This window comes from Palaemon carinicauda, chromosome 20 (assembly GCF_036898095.1).
Source record: "Palaemon carinicauda isolate YSFRI2023 chromosome 20, ASM3689809v2, whole genome shotgun sequence".
Taxonomy (NCBI): domain Eukaryota; kingdom Metazoa; phylum Arthropoda; class Malacostraca; order Decapoda; family Palaemonidae; genus Palaemon; species Palaemon carinicauda.
In genome coordinates this window covers 95,080,769-95,090,863 of record NC_090744.1, presented here as the reverse complement: position 1 = coordinate 95,090,863, position 10,095 = coordinate 95,080,769, and the positions used below count along the sequence as shown (strand labels likewise).

General features: G+C 37.0%; 1 protein-coding gene across 1 annotated transcript in view; it reads left to right on the top strand.

The window, feature by feature from the left end:
• Positions 1–2,124: 2,124 nt before the first annotated feature.
• Positions 2,125–10,095, top strand: part of gcl (germ cell-less) — a 151,970-nt gene continuing 143,999 nt past the window's right edge. The window contains exon 1 of the mRNA XM_068344079.1: positions 2,125–2,282. The gene's annotated coding sequence lies outside the window, so the exon portion shown is untranslated. The remainder of the gene's footprint in view (positions 2,283–10,095) is intronic.

Below are 10,095 nucleotides of genomic sequence, written 5' to 3'. Positions count from 1 at the left end.
GGTTTTCAGTGTCGCTAAACATTTTACAGAGATGAAAAAAAGCTGATAACTATCAGTGTAATATCTAGGCATACTCTCGATATGGCCTTAAATATAATCCTGGAGACAGGAATTCTTCAGGCAGTAAAAAAAAAAAAAAATCCAATTGACACATCATGGACGATCCATCTCTTGTGCATTGAAGTAATAGTGTGTGATAATGTGGCGAGGTTGAAATGCAACTAAAAAGCTCTGCAAGAATAACCCAACCAAAGAGTCATTATTTACTAGTATGTACAGTAACATACCGAAAAAGAGCAATATGGATACGAAAACAAACTAAAGTAGATGATATTCTAACAACATGTAAGAAAAAGAAATGGACATGTGCAGGACATATAATTAGAATTATAGACAATAGATGGACATTAAGGATGACAGAATGGGTCCCTAATTATTGTAAAAGAAACAAAGGAAGAGAGATAATGGATCGACAAACTAAGGAAGTTTGTGGGCGTAAACTGGCACAGAAAGACCATAAAATGGCCCAAGTGGAAAGGCGTGTCTGAGGCCTTTGTTCTGCAGTGGATTAATAAGGGCTGATGATGATGATGACAGTAACATAGGCCTACAGGTTCTGGTAAGATATTCGGGCTCTGATGCCAGACCCCTTTCTAGTGTCCTACTGTCAATGAAAAACGTACTGCTTGAAGGTCAAATGGAAAAATAGGATATTTTTTGTAAGATTCGAGTCTGACTCATCGAGTTGGATAATCTCCTCACTTTTGATAATTTGAATGATTGGGAAGACATTTGAAGGATAAAGGATGAAAGGGAAAGAGTAGCCAGTACTTTTACAAAGAATTTGACTCAGAGAATGTTGAGTGTGAGGTAAAAAATACTGACTCAAGGAGGTCATCTAAACTGCAAATGTGGAGATATAGAAGTGTTTGTAGAAATGCACCATAAGTGATAGAATGCAGCCGAGCATTTTGAGGTGGTAAATGAAAATATTTTATTATTAAAAAATACTAAGTGTAGGATGGTAAGAAGATCTAGAAAGGGTTGGATACATGGTATGACAGACATACTGGAAAGGAAGGACCTTAGAGTGCAGGAGACGAGAAAGTGTGCGTGAGGTAAGTGTGAGTATCATGGAAGGATTTAATGTGCTGCTGATAAGCGACCAATGGAGAAGTTTTGCATCATAAGGTGTTCCTCCTAAGTCAGTGATTATTTATGAACTTGACAGTGACTATTGTAATGTTTTTCTGTTGAACTATCCTGGCTAAGGGAAGCTGCATAAATATATCACTCATCTTGTAACGATTCAAGTTGAAGTGGCATGTAATTGTCTTTTACTCATCTCTTGCTAGTTGACACATTAAACAAAAAAAAAGGGGGAACTAACAACAGAACATAAGTAAGTCTTCGAAGAATTCTATTGAATTTAATTTGATTTATATTAGCAGTTTTTTTCTATCAAAGAAAAAGAATTCCATAGAAGAGAAAAACTACAGTATTTAATCACTCACAAAATAATGACTTTTGGCTATCCTTTACATCATTAACTAAAAAAAATTCTGAATCGGAAAATAGTATTTTTTTCAGACATGAAATCCAAAAAAAAAAAAAAAAAAAAAAAAAACGAGATTTTGATATTAAAATATAAAATAATTAAATCGTTATCCAGACAGAAGGAACTTCTTCTTCTTCTACTTTGTCTGAATCCCTTCCCACTAATATGTGGGGTCGGTGTTTCTGGCTAGCGTTCTCCATCTACCTCTGTCCCCTACATAGAAGTGGGAAGGAATGCAGACAAAGAAGAAGAAGAAGAAGAAGAAGAAGTTCCTTTTGTCTAGCTAACGATTTAATTGTTTATTATTTTAATATTATTAGGATCTGTTTTTTTTTAAATAATTATATCGTTAACCAGACAGAAGGAACTTCTTTGTCTGCATCCCTTCCTACTTCTATGTGGGGTCGATGTTTCTGATCAGCGTTCTCCAGACTCCATCTACCTCTGTCCCCACATAGAAGTGGGAAGGGATGCAGACAAAGAAGAATAAGTCCAATCTGTCTGGCTAACGATTTAATTATTTATTATTCTAATTTTATTAGGATCTCTGTTTTTTTATGAATAATTAAATCGTTATCCAGACAGAAGGAACGCACCTGTTATTTCTTAAAACCATAATAGAGAACGACACCTGACGGTCGACGACGCTGTGTTTGTAAACACAGCCAACGTCCGTCAATGAAGTGAGACATTCTTATGTTGAAAAGTACCACGCCTCATTCAGGTTAGTATAAATGTTACTAAATGATCTAAAAAATACACATAACATTATGTTCATTTTTAACTTCGGTTGAAGCATAAATGACAGAATTCAGTCGGTGTAATGGTAACCAAATCGGAGCTCAGTACTATAGCCAAGTATTGTTATTTTGGCTGATTATCTAAATCTATGGCACGATATAATTTTGCTATTATTGTACTGTATTACTGGGCAATGTTTTTCATATAGCTGTAGGCTAGTCTGGGTTAAAATGCGTTGTTGTTAAGTGGACAAAGATTTCAAATTATGATAGCCAAGATCATAGCTGACGTTTCCATTGAAGCTAGAAATATACATTCAAAACTTGAATGTCTTATGGGTCATAGTCTAGTCTCTACTGATTATAGGTTACATAAGCCGAAGCACCTCGGCCATATGCCATAATTGCTTCAGAATTTGGGAGCGTTTGTAGGGTGACGGCCAGATCCCGTGGAAAACGGGAATATTCTGATCTGTGGCCGTCGTTCTAAAAACGATTTTGGCAGGAGAAGCTAACTTAAAAAACCCACCTAACCTATGCTAAAAGCCATATCCTTACCCAGGGGGGCTTTGCCCCTCGGACCCCCCCCCCCCCCCGCCCTTACACAACAGGTTCCTTACTTACGAGTACAACGGGAGAAGCTAACTTAAAAAACCCACCTAACCTATGCTAAAAGCCGTGTGCTTACCCAGGGGGGCTGCGCCCCCCCGGACCCCCCCTTACACAACATATTTAAGATCCGTTGACCATTTCCAAACGTTTTTATTCTATACAAGATAACAGTCGGAGCGATAATAAGAAAATTAGGACGCTTGGTCGTAGCGCTACAAACTACCCAGAATTTGTCTGCTGTTTGATATAAAAATTCATAGTAATTTGTAAGCAAGTTTACCGTAAACTTAAACTTTAACGATTTACGAGGCCTAACAGCAGTTGGCTGTTGGTAGCCTAACCGACTAAATGCAGGTAGTCTCCATTGCTAAAATTACCCTAAGCTAGGTCAAGTGGTAGTTGCTTTGTAAATTTAGGGTCCTTTCCAATGGGTGGATATTGGGTATCTCAGAACTGGCAAGTGAATATGGGTACTGGGGTTTGTTAACAAGGTTTGGTTAGGTTACTCTAAATTAGGTTGTGTTGCATTGTATTGTGTATTAAATACTAATACCTTGTGATTGGGTGGGGATCCTATGTAAAAATTTGTTAGATATATTTCTTATAAGTTTTTATGTTATTTCTTCGCCTTATATTTTTTATGCCTAATGCTGTGCTAAGAGTATATTACCTTTGCTACACAGTACTTCTATTTCTCACTACCGTGGAATTCATTGTTACCAAGGGACATTGTGGTAATATTTGCATATTTTGCTATAGAGTCTGAAGGATAAGGGAATAAGGTACTTTATCCATAAAAGTATGAAGTCTTTTGATATTTTTCAAAATTTGTTACTGTTCTTCCAAGTGTGTTGTGAAAAATTTAAAGTCCATGTCATGTATTACTTTAAAAAATTTTTTTATGAAATAGTTAAGTAACATTTTATCCTTTGAAGTTCCCGCATGTTTACAAACTCCGCCCAGTTTTACACCTTTCTAAAATTTTGACTTCCGGTACAGACTAGATTTCATATTGTTACATTTAATCAGAGTTCTTTGATCAAAAGTTAAAACAGGACACCATCACATATGAAACATAGCATTCTCAAAGAAACACCTAAGTATAGATGTTACGAATTATATGAAATAACTTTGTAATCACAAGACTAGACCAATATGAAAATATCTATAATGTAATACCAAAATATTTACGGAAGTTGTAGGTTTTAATCCATAAGTTATCCAAATTGGATAATACATCCACATGGAATAAGGTAACTCTTTTTCCATGGAACTTCATTTGCTACTTAGGTCTCTTAGAAAACTAGAAAAGCGCTCAGAGTGCAGACCTCCGCCATGGCAACTTATTTCTCGAAACCAGCAAGCCTTTCCAAGAATCAATTGATCCTTTCCAGGTCTTTACATAACAGTTTAAGAGCCTTGCAAGTTTCATTACTTTACTATTAAAATTGTGGCGCTATGGTTGATGACCGGAATTCAACCTTTTACTTACCTTGAACTTGAACTCGACCTTGATCTGCCTTAACATGTATTAATTGGTGTGGATTTTCTTACACTCAAATACAAACCAAGTTTAAAGTATCTGTGACAACGAGGTCCAACCTTATGGCTGATTACATGAAATGGACATTTTGCTTGACCGTCAACTTGACCTTCGAAAATTTAATCATTTCCAGCTTTTTCCAGTTGGGAAGAGGCTATGTTTGTGCCCGTTTGTCTGTTATCTGTGAACAACTTCCTGGCCACAATTTTACTCATAGAATAGTGAAACTTTCAGGGATTAAATGTTATGTTGAGATGTGGAAGCAATTTAATTTTGAAAGTCCTAGGTCAAAGGTCAAGGTCTACCGAAATTTATTCTGGGAAAGGCAAGCAGGTTTCGAGAAATAAGCTGCCGTGGCGGAGGTGTGCACTCTCGTAATGCTTTTCTAGTTGTTATTGTTATTACTAGCTAAGCTACAACCCTAATTGTGGAAGCCATTCAATTTTGAAAGTCCTAGGTCAAAGGTCAAGGTCTACCGAAATTTATTCTGGGAAAGGCAAGCAGGTTTCGAGAAATAAGCTGCCGTGGCGGAGGTGTGCACTCTCGTAATGCTTTTCTAGTTGTTATTGTTATTACTAGCTAAGCTACAACCCTAATTGTGGAAGCCATTCAATTTTGAAAGTCCTAGGTCAAAGGTCAAGGTCTACCAAAATTTATTCTGGGAAAGGCAAGCTGGTTTCGAGAAATAAGCTGCCGTGGCGGAGGTGTGCACTCTCGTAATGCTTTTCTAGTTGTTATTGTTATTACTAGCTAAGCTACAACCCTAATTGTGGAAGCCATTCAATTTTGAAAGTCCTAGGTCAAAGGTCAAGCTCGACCGAAATTTATTCTGGGAAAGGCAAGCTGGTTTCGAGAAATAAGCTGCCGTGGCGGGGGTGTGCACTCTCGTAATGCTTTTCTAGTTGTTTTTGTTATTACTAGCTAAGCTACAACCCTAATTGTGGAAGCCATTCAATTTTGAAAGTCCTAGGTCAAAGGTCAAGGTCGACCAAAATTTATTCTGGGAAAGGCAAGCTGGTTTCGAGAAATAAGCTGCCGTGGCGGGGGTGTGCACTCTCGTAGTGCTTTTCTAGTTGTTATTGTTATTACTAGCTAAGCTATAACCCTATTTGTAAAAGCAGGATGCTACAATCCCAAGGTTTCCAACAGCAAAAATAGCCCAGTGAGGAAAGGGAATAAACAATCTATATATGAGAAGTAATAAATAAAGAATACCCGGTATAAGATATATTAAGATCAGTAACAGTGTTAAAACAAATCTGTCATGTATAAACTATGAAAAGAAACTTATATCAACCTGTTCAACATGAAAAAAAAAAAATTGCCGGAAGTTTGAACTTTTGAAATTCTACTGATTCAACTACCAGATTAGTATCATTCCACAATCTGGTCACAGCTGGAATAAAACTAATAGAATACTGTGTAGTGTAGAGTTTTATAATGATGAAGGAAAGACTGAGAATGGAAAGGATGGTCAGAATTATGAAAAATCTTATGCAACATGCATGAAGAACTAAAGAAGTGCAGTGCCAGAGATGAATATCAAGATTAGTAATAAAAGAATTAATAGGCCACAAGTTTTTGTTCAACCACTGAGGATGAGAAGAAGCTGAAGATCAGATGGGAGAACAATACTGTAGTCAGAACAAAGTATAATAAAGGAATTAGAGTATTTCTTCAGGATAGATTGATCAACAAAAATCTTTAAGACTTTCTCAATAAATCAATTCTTTGTACAATTGATGAAGAAACAGACCGAATATGCTTCTCTAAAGTGAATTTGCAATCAAGAATCATACCCAATATTTTGGAGGAGTACAATACAGTATAGAGATCTGGATGTTGAAGAGCCACTGTCCTCAGCCTACTTACAATTATACTTTGAGTTTTGTTAGAGTTCAACTTCATGCCCCATAATTTGCACCATGCACTAATTTGAACTAGATCTCTATTAAGAGATTAATCAACCCTAGATCTACATTCAGGAGATGGGATTGAGGCAAAAAGAGTAGCATCATCTTCATATGCAACCAACTTGCTTTCTAGATATTGTGTATATAGTATGAAAAGTAATAGGGCAGGAACACCAGATATTACATTCCTATACTCACTATGGTGCCCATCAACAACAAGAAAAGACCCACCCACTCTCAACTCTTTGGGTTTGAAAACAAGGGCCACATGATTAACATGGCCAAAGGCAGCATTAAAATCAAGGCCAAGCAAACAAACTTCTGACCAAAATCAAGGGATTTTTATATGGTATTAGAAATTGTAAGAAGGAAATCACATGCTCAAAGGCCTTTGCAAAAGCTAAATTGCAAACTACTGAACAAATTATGCATGCATACATGTTTACACATTTTGCCAAAGGACATTCAAAAACTTTCGATAATATGGGGGTTAATGAAATTAGGTAGTAATCAGCAGGGGTAGAGCTACTACACAGATTAACATAGTGGAGTAGCATTACTAATTCTCCAACAAGTGCAAAAAGACCCCCCTTCTTGCTAATTTACAGGGCTAAGAAATCAGCAATCTTTATGAAAAAAAAAGAAAAAATACCATTTGGGTCTACACCTCCATAAGCATCAAGGTCCATCAAAAGTATTTTTATTTCACAGGATCAGAAACCTGATCTAGTTAGTTTAGCCTTAGAAAAACAGGAATGATGAAGATTGAGTTTTCCATTGCTCTGTTTACTATCAAATGCATCAGTAAAAAGGGTTGCCTTTTCCTTTGAACAGTGAGTGACAGAGCTATCTGGTTTAAGTAAAGGAGGATCTGTTGAGTCTACACCAAAGAGTGGATATATAAGGGTAGCCCACCATTTATGTATTTGGTGTGTACCAGAAAGGGTTTCTTTAATGGTCAAGTTGTATTCCTTCTCAGTTTAAGCATGAACTCTTTTTGCTGAGTATAGTTATTCCATGCCAAATCTAATCTGTTACTCTTCCAAAAATGATAGGCCTCCTGCTTCTCCAAATACAGTAAGCACATTAATAGTTATCATTGAGCCAAGGTTTGTCTTTCACTTGGTATTTTAACTAGCAGTTATGTTGACCCGATTCGCATTCAAGAGAAAAACAATCAGCACTTACATAAAATTGTGTCCAATTCATATGCAAAAGATTACTCAAAATGCCATTGCAGCCTGCTTGAAATTTTATGTATACAGTCTTAATTACTAACAAAACCAAGGCATGATCAAACGTCCCCACCGGAGAACTAACATTCCTTGTTATAACACCAGAGGAGTCTGTGTATACTAGGTCCAAACAGTTACCAGAAATGAGAGTAGCTTCACTTATGATTTGCTCACGGCATTATTCAGAGGAAAAGTCTAAAGCTCATAAGCTATGGCTATCAGTAGGAGAAACAGAATTTAGTCACTTCCTATAGTGGGTGTTGAAATCACCAACTATCAAAAAGAGGCCTTTCTATCATCTTGTATCATAGCCATAGTGGTAAGAAGACCATCAAGGGTAGAATCATCTGTATTTTGATAGAGGGAACAAATAAAAGTAGTTATGCCTACCACATACTGTTATTATCTGAATTTCTTGGCATCCACATTCATACCAGGACTTAGCGATAATGATAACAAAAACTATGTACACACTATAGACAAAGCAACTCATACAACTCAAGGACTAAAGAGTAGAGGTCAGGTAAAAGTTGGTCAACATGGCAGAGCTGACGAACCATGCAAGGCTTAGTATCCTATCTGAGTGCAGCCAGAACATCCTCTTTGTTCCGACACTAATATAAACCTTTTCGCTCATTATTAGGGAATATACTTTCGGTAAAGCTAAAAGACTAGCCACAAGACTTTTAACGAGGTAAGGGTAGTACCGGCTGCTCCGCTCACAAACACACACCTTTGTTCTATTGTCACTTTTGCCTTTGGCTCGGTAGAGAGTGGACGATGTCTCACTTTACTGCTTATCCTTTTTGGACTGATCTTTGACTAACTTGTTCTTTTAGTTTTTTATTTTTGTAGGTGTGAGTGTTGCTGAAAGGAGTCGGCGTGGGTAAGTCAAAGAGGGATTCGTCTCCGAGGTTTTCCTCGAGGGCATAGAAACCTTTTTTTTCTTCTTCGTTCTTCTTGATCTCTTACCTTGGATACCAGACAACCCTTAGTTTTCAATATTAAACTTAGCCGGTGATTATATAAGCTGCAACTCTGTTGCTCGACAGAAAACTCTACGTTCAAAATACGCCAGCGATCGCTATGCAGGTAGGGGGTGTACATCAACAGCGCCATCTGTCGAGCAGGTACTCAGTACTCAATGTAAACATAGAACCAATTTTCTCTCTGTCGGGCTACCGGCAAGACCTACTAATTCGCTGTTACTAACTGGATTTGTTTTCACAACTATTTGGTGAAGTACACTATTCTAGTTTTGAGCTTTCGCTATGCAGGTGTTTTATCTTCATCTCAAAACTTGAACTCGTTTTGGATAGATTTAATTATGGTGACAAAGAGAGTATGGACTCTCTTTCACTTTTAAATGGCCGACCCTTCCCTTAGACGGAAGTGTGTTTAGGTTTTTAGTAATTTTGCTTAACACGTTATAGATCTATATATTTTATATCTCTCCGCCTTTATTAGGCCTCTTCGATTAACTTTCCATTTATTATAAACATATAAAAATAAATTTTTATGTTTTGTTTATATGCGACCTTTCCTGATAGTAGGCGGTCCTAACTTGGAACCGAAGTTAATCAACGCTGAGCCCGTTATATCGTATTTAGCCTTTAAAGAATTTAAAACTTTTTAAATTTAATATTTTATGAAAGAATTTCTTTGATAGTCTTCGTACTGTTTTCAAAGATGAACTACGTTTAGTTTTTTTAGACTACGCAGTTGTTGAGGTTCAGGACGTTCAACATGCGCTCTATCGTTACGATAGAGAGAGAGTGTATCACGGTTTCACTTTGCAGTAAGAGTAAATCGATTCTGACGTTTTGTTCTTTCTTTCTTAGCTTAAATGTTTTAAATTCTAAATTAAAGGAACTTTTAATTTGGAAAACCTTTCAGTTTTTTCCTTTAGTCAAATAACATGTTTTTTTTTTGTTTTTTTGACGATATATAATTGGGCTCTTCTCTTAGGTGCGAAATCAAGAGAGAGAGAGGAGAGAAAACGTTCCGTTCAAGCGGGTAACGTTGTTCTCGTGTTACTCTCGTCCCTAGTCGCTGTACGGGGAAGAAGGTAAAACGTTTCTAGGGTTTTATTCTTGTCCCCAGGCTATGTGCGGTGAGAGATTGTAAACGTAGTTTATTTGAACTAGTGTTTAGTCTCTTTCCCAGCCACTGAATTTTTTATCTTTATATATGTTTTCTGTTTTTTGCTAGTATTAATGAGCTGCATTATACGACTGATTTCGCAATTACTACCTTTTAATGAAGGGTAGAATTGCGTGTTTCAGGTAGAAATCAGTAAAAGTTTCGATTTCAGTGAAATAAGTGCAAAACAGAAAATCGATAAAGTGATATGCGCAAAGTGTTACAGTGTTGCGTCCGAGGGTTCGTCTGTTCGTCCCTGTCGTTCACCTAGTCCGGGACCTCTTGCAAGCTCCCAAGCCCAGGGGAGAAGTAATGTCGAACGACTTATGGGTTCGAGAGGCCTTGATCAACG